At 42.2% G+C, this 12,397-nt stretch overlaps 1 protein-coding gene across 3 annotated transcripts in view; it reads right to left on the bottom strand.

Moving 5' to 3' along the window:
* The window catches only part of ptprdb (protein tyrosine phosphatase receptor type Db), a 229,609-nt gene that overhangs the window by 109,975 nt on the left and 107,237 nt on the right, over positions 1 to 12,397 (bottom strand). For all 3 annotated transcript variants that reach the window (XM_074630242.1, XM_074630243.1, XM_074630244.1), the window contains 2 exons: positions 11,431 to 11,506; positions 10,153 to 10,197 (listed from right to left, as the gene is read on the bottom strand). The gene's annotated coding sequence lies outside the window, so the exon portion shown is untranslated. The remainder of the gene's footprint in view (positions 1 to 10,152; positions 10,198 to 11,430; positions 11,507 to 12,397) is intronic.

Raw genomic sequence — 12,397 nt, 5'->3', positions numbered from 1 at the left:
TTGGAACTGTCAATTTGAAGTGTGTTTAAAATGCGCTTTTATCTACATATAACTGTCTCCATTGCTTGAATTGATTTTCATAAACACAATACAGATGAGTTCGGCAGGGCTGAATTATATGTTATAGGCTCAGAATGTTAAGCAGCATTACAAAGAAACACTGCTGTGATATGCACTTTAATCATGCAGAGGAGACAGATCCGCTGTGTGCCACAAAAAGGCAGGAGTGTGTGTGTTTGTGTGTAGAGTCAGACTGGGTGAAAATGAGGGAGTGACAGGATCGAAAAAATAAAGAACACAAGAACGAGTAGCCTAGCAGTCCTAAAGAAGCTTTTATCGAACACTAAGAAGGGAATATAAAATGATGAACATCCAGCCTGCTCTTTTCACATCGAGGAAATTGCATTTGGGAATATTGAGCTGGCTGGTATGATGAAGTACACAACTCCTCCTCCACGCACACACGCACACAAACATGCACGTTTTTTTATGGTAGTGTGTATTAGCAATACGGAAAAGATCATATTTACAGAGCCTGAGCTACACGCACGCATCACGCGCACACACACAGGATCTCATTTAGTCTGTGTGCACGGGTTGGATGAGCACTCCCTACTATTGAAAGAGCGGAAATGAGAGTTGGTGCAAACAGGGAGAGAGAGAGAGAAAAGAAGGAGGTAAAAAAAAAAACAGCGAGAGAAGAGGAAGTGGCAGAGAAAGAGAGACAGAACACAAGAGCGAGGAATATATGAGAATGAAAAAAGCAGAGAGAGAAAATGCGTGTTAACTCGAACCGTGGCTGTTATTTTAAAGGCTGTTGCTGATGCGGCTACTATTCATCGCAGTGTGAAAAGAACACATCAGGATTATTTTTTTTCCAGAGAAAGAAAAGAAATGATCAGTTTGGAGCAGTTGGGAGTCAACAGGTTCCATACGAATGGCGAGCAGACAGACCATTAACCAGGGCTGCTGACTCCATCAAAATGAGTGACGAATGACAAGCTAAGCAGCTATCACATTAGTGGAGAACAGCAAGGCTGCATTGTGTGGGGCTGTGGATCCTCGAGGCGGGTGCACAAACCCTGAGAATCTGAAATGAGAAGCACTGAGTGGCAATTTGTCTAAAAGCAAGGACATTTTATTGAGGTTATATCCATGTGCAAGCCTAATATGTCGCTTTATCTGTAAAGAGATTGCATAAAATGTTTTAAAAGTATGCACACGGGAGTCAGTAAATGTTGGACAGCGGTTGGTATTCGTATTCTACGTGCACACACACACAGACAGATGCATAAAGTACAGCTGAATCGCTTATTTATGTTTACATAAATGCAACAATGACAGGGATATAAACTACAAAGAGAGCTGTCAGTTACATACTCTACACACTTGACTAGCAATTACTTCTACACGCGGAGCGACAAAGGCAGACAGAGAAATAAAATACAATCAGCGCGTCACACACACTCGGAGGCTCATGCTCGCACGCGCACGCGAACACACACGGGTCATGGAGAAGTGGCTGTCACTGTGATTGGTTCCTGCTGCCGAGGGTGAACCCACAATAGCCAATTATCTGTCATTATACACCACAGCAGCTCTTGCGGTCTGGATGCCTCTGCATGTGTCTGTGTGTGTGTGTGCATGTGTGTGTCATAGTGGGAGAGATTGGCAAATTGCTGGTTATATATTTCAGCATAGTGAAAGAAAAGGGGAGAAATGTAGAAGAGGATGAGGAGGAGGAGGAGGAGGAGGAGGGTGAGAGGGCAGGGTTTTGAGGAGGCCGGGCAGAAATATGCAGAGTGAATATAAAAGGAAGCGAAGGAGAGATTGATGATTATATTTGACAGTTGTAGAGAAGATGGGATCACGGGGAGCCACAGACCTCCAGTGAGCTGTGTGCTGATGACAGATGCCTGGTGACCAAGACATGCCTGATGCAGCGGGGCCGGAGCGTAGACGGCCACAGATTGAGGCGCTCACTCAGCGTGTGACTAGCGCTCCATCATGAGCGGTGTGCGACCGAGCTGTGGCCAGATTCTGAAACGTTATATGACAACGTCTATAACATGACAGTATCAGTTAGCATTTCATCCCACAGTAAAAAGAGTACACAGTATCTATAGAGCAATATATCCGCTCTGATACACAGCAGTGCGTTGCTTTCAACGACTGGGCAATTTGTTCAAATTAACAAGGCGGCTGCTGGAGAGGTGAACTGTTCCCTCTCATTTTTTCATAACGTGGGTGTGCGTGTATGTGTACTTGTTCACCGCATTAATCTTTTATGACATGGGTTACGGTTGGTAAGAAAGTCTTCTAGCCATTATGGACGTTAATCTGACCACAGTGATGGCAGAAAGCTCCTATGTACAATTAGAGGTGGATATTTAACTATATTTTCAGTCAAAGCCATATATTCAATTTGTTTTTGCCAAGCAGAGAAATTAAATTCAATCCTTAAAGGTTCTATATACGACATTCAGAACCACAAGAGCAACCAAGGCCTAAATCTTGGCTATTGTTTCGTTGGTTTGAATATTGATTTTTACAGAATAGAGTTATTTTTGTATCATTAGTAATGTATTAACCTCGGGAAAGAGCCATTTCTTCAATCTGCTGCGTGAACTGAATCCATGTAATGTAATTATTAGCTTGCTAGCTATCCTGCTAAGGCTAGCTACCTAAAACATCAAGTAAAATATGCTTTCAGCTGAACACATTCGAACTGCACTCTGCCACTTTGCTGCTGTGTGGGAGGTCACTCTCTTAGTCTCTTTGTATGCTGCTGTATTAATGTTCGTAATCTCATATATAGAACTTTTAACTTCCATTACTGCTAATATTCTATTATTCTCTTAAAAGGGGACCCATTATGTTTTTGTGCTTTTCCCCTATCCTTTAATGTGTTATATAGTTTTTTGTGCGTGTAAAAGGTCTGCAAAGTTACAAAGCCAAAGGGAGTTACTCCTCCCCACACACAGAAACACTGCGCCGGAACTGTCTGAAACGCCTTGCTTGAAGTCCCGCCTTTTCTTTCGTAACGTGGTGATGTCACAAGTAACACATTTGCATAGTACCTGCCTAGCGGCTAGTTTGGCACGTCCTCCAACAAAGCTCGTTAGAGTGGAGTCCGAAGAGTTTGGTTCAGTTAACCAATCACAACAGTGACAGGTGAGAAATGAGAAAAATTAAGCGTTTTTTGAACATTTGAAAATGAGCATGATATGTCCTCTTTAATGTGGTATTTGAGTTTTTTTTAAAAATAATTTTTAAAATTCTTGAGGGTTAAAAAATGTTTACATTTAGCATTAAATCTGTGTAACAATCAACCCCAAAATAATAAGACACAATAGAGAATGGTCATCATATACGTCTAATGTTCTAAGCCCTTATACACTTTCACAAGTGATTTTAATTATTTATTTATTTATTTTCTGATTTACGACTAGAACAACTTGACACACAGTGCTGAGCTGCATTTCAAAATAATCTTCAGGTTTCCAGCTTTCAGATGATGTACACCACTTCTATGTGACATCCACTGCTGACCTGCTATCTCCCCCCTAAATACCGTGTGTGGTTTGTGTGGGTCTCTTAGGGTTAATAGCTGCTTTTTAAAACAGGTGACATCAAAGAAGAATGCCTTGGTTTGACTACAGTCTAAACTTCACCTCAGTCACAACCCCTGCAAATTCAGAAGCACATTTTATCAACTTGGCATTTCAAAGTTCGCTCAGACTTTTATTATCCACTGAATGCAATTTTCTTTGTGCAGTGTAATTTAGTGAAATAATGTTTCGGTGTTAAAAGGGTCACTTCACCCTAATCATTATGTCCAGGTTTTGAATTATCCATCTCTGAGATTTCTGTAGCCACCGTGATACAATGTAGATTAATGGGATTTTGTACGTGGTGTTCAAAGCATTCGGAAATTACATTTGAAAAACTCAACAGCAATGAATTATTGTAGAAACAAAGTCCCGGCTACTGAAGATAACCCACAGACCTCCCTAGGTTTCATTTAAACTACCTTCTACCAAAGAAACAGTCTCAATGAAAACTGTTAACAGTTACTGTGGATTATCCAGAGTTGGACACAAGCATGACAAGTTGCTGTTGAATATTTTAAATAGAAATTTTTCAGATATCCACAGCACATAAAACTATAAATGTGGCTAGATACCAGTAGTGGTAAATGAGAAAATATCTTTACTGTTATTCAGGTAAGTTGTACCTATACACAAAAAGGTTACCAAGAAGATAATATCGCCCCATTTAGATTCTAGATATACTTAACTACTACTTAATCCTCTTCGTCTCCTGCAGGTTTATGAGGACACAATGATCTCCCTCAATTGTTCCCTATATCCTTGACAACATGTAGAGCCTCACTCCAAATAGAGTTAATCTGATTTATCTTGTTTGCCAAAGAGAAAGGTCATGTTTGGTCTTCCTTGTTTTCTTTTGGAGGGGAGTCAATCTCAGCGGAGCATTTGAGATGTGATCTGCCGAAGCACAAGGCCCTGCCATCGCTGTGACCTCTGCCGTATTTTAGAGAGGATGTTTTTGCTACTGCTATAAAGATGGACCTTTGTTTTAGGCCATGCTAGCTGCATGGCTCTAGGGACGGCAGTGTCAATCTGTCGGTTCACCACTTTGGTCCGGACTGAAATTGTTGTTGAGATGTTTCAGTTCAGAGCAAAGTCGACAACTATTTGATGGATTGATATAACATTTTGCACAGACATTGCATGGTTCCCAGAGGATGAATCCCACTGACTTCCTCTAGTGCCACCATGAGTTTGCGTAGCGCTACCATATACCATATGGCAACGGCCAAAAACAAAGACGGTAACGGACAAAAGGCCAAACTCGAGTCTTCAAAACGGCAGTCCAAAAACCAATGGGTGAAGTCACGGTGACTACGTACACTTCTTATATACAGTCTACCTGAATTATCTTGTTTTCCAAACAGAAAGGTCATGTTTGGTCTTCCTTGTTTTCTTTTGGAGGGGAGTCAATCTCAGCGGAGCATTTGAGATGTGATATGCCGAAGCACAAGGCCCTGCCATCGCTGTGACCTCTGCCGTATTTTAGAGAGGATGTTCTTGCTACTGTTATAAAGATGGACCTTTGTTTTAGGCCATGCAGCTAGCATGGCCTAAATACCTGCTTAACGGCATGTTAGCGTTGTCATTGGGACCGTGTTAGCATGCAGACGTTAGCATTCAGCTCAAAGCACTGCTACTGTGGAGGCGTTTTATTAATGTACATAACTTGAGTTTTGGAGGTGATGAACTTGAGATCTGTTCGCTTGACAAAATGTAAAGGTTGTCTTTTCTTGTATATTATGGTAGATTAGATTCTGGATATAAGACACACATTTCAAGCTCACAATTTGACACCTCATTGTAGTTCTCTCTGTAGGTCATATAGTAGAAAATTGAAATTCATGAACATTTTTAAAAAACTTTATGATCCAGATGTGAAATCTCGGTAGCTTTCAGTTCCCACCATTCCAGTTCAATAATTGATTGCTGAAGCTTATTTGCTGCCCTATTGAGCTGTCTTCCTATTTAAGCTTCAATAGTGCTCGATCATGACGCATGAACCTAAGTCATCATACCATCCACCTCAGAATAAATCCATCTTACTGTACATATCCAGTGTGTGTGTGTGTGCGTGTGTTTATGAAGTATAACACTGATCTGTCTCTGCCTGTTTTACGGCTATGCTTCCATAATCCCCATCCTAATCCACTGTGTATGTGTGTATGTATGTGTGTGTGTGTGTGTGTGTGTGTGTGTGAGAGTTGTCTCTTTATGTCTGTGCATGTGATGCATGGTATTTAAGCTTTCAGAGGGCCTCTCTTTCCCACGCCTTCCACACTATATGTAATACCATAGATAGCCCTCCAGTCATCCACTTCTCTCCATCGAACCACTCAACACAATGGCCTGGACAGAATCACTCTGCACTCCGCTGTCAATATCTCCATTACTATTTCAGTCAACAGAATAAACACAGTGAAAATTGAATGGTTATGGGTAATATTACTTTTAAATGAGCTGATGAAATGGGTGTAGTGATGAGAGGGTAGAGAGTGGCTGAGATGGTGAGAGTGGATTGTGTCAGTGCAACTGAAGGATAAAAGAGCAGAACAGAAAATCAAAGTTACTTTCCCCGCAACCTTCTTTTTCTTTGTCATATCCTTGTTACAATGTGGGTATGCTTTCTGATTTATCATCTTAAGGATGGTTGACTTGCTGTAAATCTAGAATTAACAGTTAAAAAGCTAAAATTATATGGCAAACATGTGTGCATATCCCCTATCAACTGAACATATTTTGTCTCAACTGTCTAAATGTTCCTCTTACAACAAACTATTTCTAATGAAGGGCATTGATCTTGTTATTAGTTTTAATCTGGCTGTTTTTCTTTACACAGAGCTGTGATTCCCAACCTGCCAGTCAGGACCATACAAGGGGTCACAAAATAAACACGAAGGGTCACAAGATGATTAAATGGAAGGATAGGAAAACAGAAAACAACAGTCTGTTTGCACGAAAAGGCGTATGAATGACAAGATAATGCGCAAGGCATTTAGCGTGCAAAAAAGACGCCTTTCTTGCTTTTGGTGTGTCATTTGTCTGCCATGTAGTCTGTACTGACTGCAGGTGGGGAGGTAGATGGGTCCAACAAACACAGGACCGGTGTTTTGTTTAGAAAGGTATGTTAGTGATGTTTGTCACATGTTTTAGCGACATTTGTGACGTGTTTTCCATACTTATATTACGTTGTTTCCGTACATATTTGACTAAGTTTACATACTTATTTTAAGCCCAACCATGACGTTTTTCCTAACCCTATCTAATTGGTTTTGTTGCCTAAACCTAACTGCAAATGTTACTGTAGTTTTGTTGCATGACATACAAATGGCACGCGAAAAGCGGCGTGGAAATGACACACGCAAAAGCTAAAATGCATTCTCATGACACACGGAATGTCCTTGTAATGTCGTGCAATTTATACGCCTTCCTGTGATATTGAGTTGAAATTTAAAAAAAAAGATTTCTGCTACACAAAATTGTGTTCGAAAAGATAAGAAAAACAGAACACTGGTTAAACTGGGCACAACTGGAGGACATGAAATACATGAAAAAGGGTCACATGAAAACATTCCTTCATTTTAAGGGGTCATCACCAGCTGAGACGGTTGGGAGAGTCTGCCTTTTCAAGTATATTTTGGGGGCATTTTTATGCCTTTACTTGAAAGCAGAAAGTAGAAAGAGATGGAAATGAGGAGAAAGAGACATGCAACAGAGGTCCTCAGTTGGACTCGGACCAGGGACATCAGAATTACATGGTCAGTGGCTTAAACCCCTAGGTCACCACAGCAACGCCCCATTGAGTCTGTTTTAACAACACAGTCCTTGTGATGTAGTCGTGCCAATAGAGCAGATTCACTGTAGCACTGAAGAGAAGAGAGACACCTGTAAAGGTATGTGAAGAAAGAAAGAAAGAAAGAAAGAAAGAGATCATGTAGAAATGATTGGTTCTCCTAAGTGTTTAAGAATGGTGCTTGGTGATGAATAGAGAGAGGAGTAAGAGGTTGATGAGTGGGACCCTCAGCAATGATAATCCCATTAGCGCTGTACTGCATGTTAAGCTCTCCACTAATGACTGATGTGTGTGTATGTGCGTCACATGTGTAAGCGCGAACAGTGTGTGTGTGCACGGTAGCTGAGTCCTGCTCGGACCATCCTAATTATCCGTCGTGACTCACGTGAGGGTAATTACAGCATCTGAGACAGTGGGAACAAGGCTACGAATGACCCAGAATTCTACAGGCTAATGAAGCGATAAGACACACACACACACACACACACACACACACACACACACACACACACACACACACACACACACACACACACACTTTCTCTGTATGACTTGCTCTCACCTCACACAGAGAGACGGGGACAGAGCGGGAGAAAAGAGAGAGACAGCTAAGAAAGACAGAAAGGGGAACAGTGTTTCCCTCAGACTGCATTAGAGAGAGTAGAGAGATTTGGGAGGAGCTGTCAGGAGACGCTCTGTCAGGCGGCTTCTCTTCCTAGTATGAACTAATCTGGCTGCTCTCTGTTCTCTGTCATATCTGGCCACGGCTCCACAGCACTGTGGTCCGCTTCCACAGGCAGCGGATTAAGGCTCGGCTACCCGAGACTAAATTCTCTATTGAAGAATCATCTAGGTGTAATCCCTGTGTGAAGCCAGCCCTGTATGGTGCAGCGCATTATATCCCACACCATGACTATTATACACAGCAGGCTGCACACTCAGGAGATACAGGAGCCATGAGGATGGTTTGCCGTGCACTGAGCCTCAGGGTTGCATTAAATTGTTACGTAAAATGAGATCGGTTCACTTAAGGTGGCCCCCCCCTGGGAACACATCAACTAAGTCAGAGTTCTGACGGGATGTTTTTCACCTCAGTGATTAAAATATTTAAATTTTAATACACCCTGTCACATATTTCTTTAATAATCCCGTCTCCTAGTTTTTCATATTTTTGCATTAACATTTAACATTTGCATTTTCTATTTGATTCTTTTTTCGGTTGATTTCTAAGGAAAAAATTAAATATATCACAACACCTACCCATACAACACACACAATACACAATTAATAAGAAAAAAAATCTATAAATATGCCAATAAAACCAAAAATAAACAGATTTTAACAACACTTACTTATGCCAACTTTATCAAAAGAAGAAATACAGTGTGTAAACTAATGAAAACATAACAATTCTTAGTTTCAGCTGATTATACACTAATGAAAACATAGTTATGAAAATGATATTCCATTTCTGCAAATAGATCCTTAATCCCACATCCTACACTGGACCTTTAACACTGTTTCTTCACCAACATTCTCTGTTTTCATTATCAGTTACATTCACTCAGTCAGAGTAGGAACGGCAATTTAGTTTTTAGTGTCGCAGCAACAATCCCTGGGCTAATGTTGTTTTACATAATACATATTCAAAGGAGTTCCACGCAGCGAGGTATACAGATTTCAACTCTGGAAAAAGAGAGCGCTGGTATTGGATTCAGTACTCTGTATTGGCAGATATCCCGAGTTGAGCTATTGGAATCAGGAGAGGAAAAGTTGAATGGGTGCATCCTTTCAGACAACTACACAAACAAGCCAAAAGAGTTCTCAACCTTGACTACAGACAGCACAGCTTGTTGTAACCCCCTTTAAACTGAGCTTTGACCCTCCGGGCTGATAAGCACTTCCTTAGAACACAAACAAACTGAGCTCGGGCCTTTAAAGCTGCACGGTGCTTGAAACCACACCACTTAACAGTCGCTGTGCTCACAGAGGCAGAGGGCATTTCTCTTGCTTGTACCAGTTTGTACAACAGCTCCATTGACGCGGCAATTTAAGTGATAAGTGATACGAAATGCTCAACTCGTGGTGTTGGTCTGTGAGGCAGAGCAGGTTACCCTCGGCCCACGCTCCAGCCATCACAGGATCCCTGTCTCTGCGGCTCCTACGCAGACTGAACGTGTCTCTCTGTGTGTGTGTGTGCATGATTGACTGAGTTATCTTGATCAAATTCCCAATTACACAGACAAGTGTCTCTTCAATGCTGTGCTCTTTGTGGAAATACACAAACAAACAGACATTAAATGTCACACAAACGCACCCACGAAAACAGAAACACACACACACACACACACACACACACACACACACACACACACACACACACACACACACACACAGGCCGGAGGCACCAGGCACCTCATTTCCTATTCCACCCCCTCTCCTCGTCCTCGGTACCCTCGTATTCCACTCTGGCCTCCCCAACACTCAACCCACAGTCACTATAGCAACCTCACACAGAGCTACTGGCTGCCAGAGGGCTAATCATGTCTTTACAACATCTGTCAGGAAAACAGAGACACACACACCCTCAAACATTTATACAACTGCTTATAATATACACCCAGCAGCACTGCTTGGACCCAGATGTCCACGCGTCCTCGCAAACAGATAAATATGCATCTTTTACACACGCTCACAGGTATAATGTTCATTAACACATAAGGGTCAAGTCAAAGACAAGTTTCTTACCTTTGCTCATGATTCATCCTGGAATGTGAAGTTTAAAAGTGGGAGCTGAAATAGGACAAGACAAGATTTATCATGTGAGTTTCTCTGCACTCTTGATCTATCTACAAAAATATACCATATTGATTGTTTTTCCACTGTTTTTCTTGGTCAGGAAGAATCATTTGCTTGACAGCCTGTCTTGGACGAGACAGAGAGATAAATGACGGGGAGGCCTACACAGAGATTTGCTGGTAAAATGGGGACAGAAAACATGCCTGCTGGGTATGTTGCTCTGCTGCCACCTGTAGACCAGACCTGGTACTCCATCTACACAAAGTCTTAGGATAGTGACCTTAGAGCATCCAACTTTTTAAAGTGGGAAAATGGGACCTAGGAGAAAGGCTGCAGTTGCAAACTAAGTTCTTGCTGCACTAGATAGTCGCAGACCTGCAGTGTTCCACATGCTGTCTGATTCAAAATCAATCCCCTTGGTAACGTCTCACTTCCTTCAGTGTACAGTGCATGTGACTCCCAGTGAAGCACTCCGCTCGCCTCAGTATACTCCGTGCACCATCTAACAATACTTTCAAAGAGTTTGATGAAATCTATTTTGGTTTTTTGAAGTTTGCAGAGGCTTGCTACCAAAATGAGTCACACACACACAAACTCAAGCCAGCCTCAGAAAAAGGAAAAGTGCCACTCAGAGCAACACACACACACACACACACACACAGATACACCCACAGCCTACGTGCAGCCCCTGCATCTTTTAACAAACCGAAGAGGGTTGAGCGAATGCTTTATATTTAGAATGGTGACGCTGTGCGAACTTGAGCGCTAACATGAGAGGAAAGCTCAGCGATGCGTTGGAGAGCTGCATATTCAATAATGTATCAGAGGCAGCGTTTTAAAAAACAGCTGGGGATCGCCGCTCTGTCTTGTCCTGTCTGCCGGTCTGTCTCTTTGCATGTCTCTCCTCCGGTCTGTCCACTGCGACGGCAGCACATTTGCCACTCCTGTGGGGAGCTGATGTTTGGTTAAACTTTCATCCTGTCGACAGTCTCTTCACTCGCTCCTTTCGTCCCTCAGGATGAGTCTCTCTCTGTGCTTCTCTCTTTCTCAGAAGCAAGATTCCACCCCTTTTCTCTTTCTTTTTTGTACTCCCCTTCTGTATATTTCTCAGTGGACACGGCACAGCCTTTTTAGCGGCATAAATCATACACAAAATCTGCTTTTGACAGTAAGAAAAGGAAGTATATGTGTGTTTGTTTGAAGGTCTCCATGATATTCAGTGCTTACCTGTTTCAGTGCACAGATCCACTGTGCTGCTTCATCCTTGAGGAATGAAAGAGTAAGAAATCTCCTCAGAATTCTCCTGCAAGAGAGATGGAGAGCACAGGGGGATGGGGAAGGGAAGAGGAAAAGTGGGAAAGGGATTAGGAACAGAGCCTTAGCCTTTCACAACTCAATGCTCTTAAAGCCAACTCTGGGTTTCAACTCCCTGTGTTTGTGTCTGCTTGCACTTGCCTTTACATCGGTGTTATGTGCAATAGTTGGAAGCTTGGATCTGAACGCTGTGACATAAACACAACTAATGTGCAAAAACTGATCCAGAGAGAGCACGTTGGGTCAAACGGACAGCCCCGGCTCAACTCCTATACTGGAGGGCTTTTGAGGATTTTAAAGCAGCAGTGGGTAGAAATGGAGCAAATATGATTAAAAAAAGTTATTATATCCGGACGGTATAGTGCATGAGACAGGTAATCTGAAAATAATCATGTGCCCCTGTGTCCTCCGGTGCTCCTCATGGTATCTGCCGTTTCAGCCGTCCAGCTGACGACTATGCGCCGGCTGTCAATCACTCGCAAACTTCGATCAAACGGTCAAACTAGGCAGCGCTGATCAAATATGAATCAAGATTCTGTTACTGAAATGCCTATTTTCTCGCCTTAAATGTTTTCAGAAACATCTTGTAGTGTACTGTTTAGCTTGCAGCCATGTTGAGATCCATTGAAGAAATAAAAAGCAGCGCCCAGCAGCCAGAGCACAGCCAATAGGAACGCTCAATAGGAACGCTAGATTTTTTAAAGCCTAAAAAACAGAGCCATGAGGAGGTGCAGAAGTCTAGTTTTCTCTCAGAACACTTGAATTACAATATGCTGAAAGGTTATTATGGAATTTTTGCCCAATGATGCAAAAAACATTATGCCTACTGAATCTTTAAGGCTCCCTCGCCGGCTACTTACAAGCCGTACGGGCTGTGAGG

The sequence above is a fragment of the Sebastes fasciatus genome, chromosome 3, assembly GCF_043250625.1.
Source record: "Sebastes fasciatus isolate fSebFas1 chromosome 3, fSebFas1.pri, whole genome shotgun sequence".
Classification (NCBI taxonomy): domain Eukaryota; kingdom Metazoa; phylum Chordata; class Actinopteri; order Perciformes; family Sebastidae; genus Sebastes; species Sebastes fasciatus.
Note: the sequence above shows the minus strand (reverse complement) of the source record. Positions and strands in the feature narration are given on the sequence as shown.